Here is a 1,143-nt window from a genome sequence, read left to right as displayed (position 1 = left end):
AGCTGCAGGGAGCCCCAGGCGGCCAGAGTCGGAGTAAGAGAAGTGGCTCCTCCAGAAAAAGCCCGGGATCCTTTGCTCAGTGAGACTCTTAGACACAGACTGAGGCCCCCAAGCCCACCTCCCCCCATCCCCAAAGTTAGTACCTTGAGTCCTAGACAGAGCTCCTCTCCCACCCCCTATTCCCAGAAGATTGCTCTAGACAGAATTTTGGAGTTGGAGGCGGTGGTGATGTTCTAAGGATCTGTCAGGTCCCAGGTTCAGAGATCTTCCCTAAGAGACTGTGACAATGATATAACAGAGATCCCAAAAGGCATACAAACTGGATACAAAGAAATCTCCAAGAGACAGAGATGATGAACCCATCCACAGACTCTAAGCCATAGAGTTGGAAACAGACATACAGACACAGGTAAACAGAACCGGAGGCCCAAGTCCCACGCAGACTCAGGAGAAATGCTGCCAGGCAGCCAGACCTCAGCCAACTGTCCCCTGCATCGAGATGACCCAGACCTGTCCCCCAAGAGCCCTTTCCCAAGATACTGATGAATATAGAGAAGCAAGCAAGACACAGACTCCGGCCACAAAGGAACAAGAGGCTTCCCCTGGACTGAGAAATCAAGTTGGAAATGAGAAACTAGAGATAGGTGTGGACGGACACAGCAGTGCTGCAGACAGACTGTGGGTCTCAACTCAGACACAGGTCGAGAACTGAGCACTGGAATGGCAACTCGGGGGCTTTTTAAAAAATACTGATGCGGGGGGAGGGGGCTCCGCTGGGAAGGAGAGGACATACATATACGCACTGTTGTATGGCAGAAACCAACACAGCATTGTAAAGCAATTATCCACTAATTAAAAATAAATTTAAAAAATACTGATGCCCAAGGCACTCTCCCCTCAGTCCAATTCAGTTAGAAAGGGCTGGGCATCAGCACTGTTAAAAAAGTTTTCTGGGGAATTCCCTGGTGGTCTAGTGGTTAGGACTCCAAGCTTCGGCTGCAGGGGGCACAGATTGGACCCCTCGTCAGGGAACTGAGATCCCATGAGCCGTCCATGCAGCCAAAAAGAAAGAAAAAAAAAGCTGGAGAGAGAAATGAGTAAGTCCTTACATAAATATTTATATATTCCATTTAAAAAAAAAAA

The sequence above is a fragment of the Bison bison genome, unplaced genomic scaffold (genome assembly GCF_000754665.1).
Source record: "Bison bison bison isolate TAMUID 2011002044 unplaced genomic scaffold, Bison_UMD1.0 scf7180017864072, whole genome shotgun sequence".
In the NCBI taxonomy this organism is placed as follows: domain Eukaryota; kingdom Metazoa; phylum Chordata; class Mammalia; order Artiodactyla; family Bovidae; genus Bison; species Bison bison.
The sequence above is the reverse complement of the archived record's forward strand: the minus strand, read 5'-3'. Positions refer to the sequence as shown.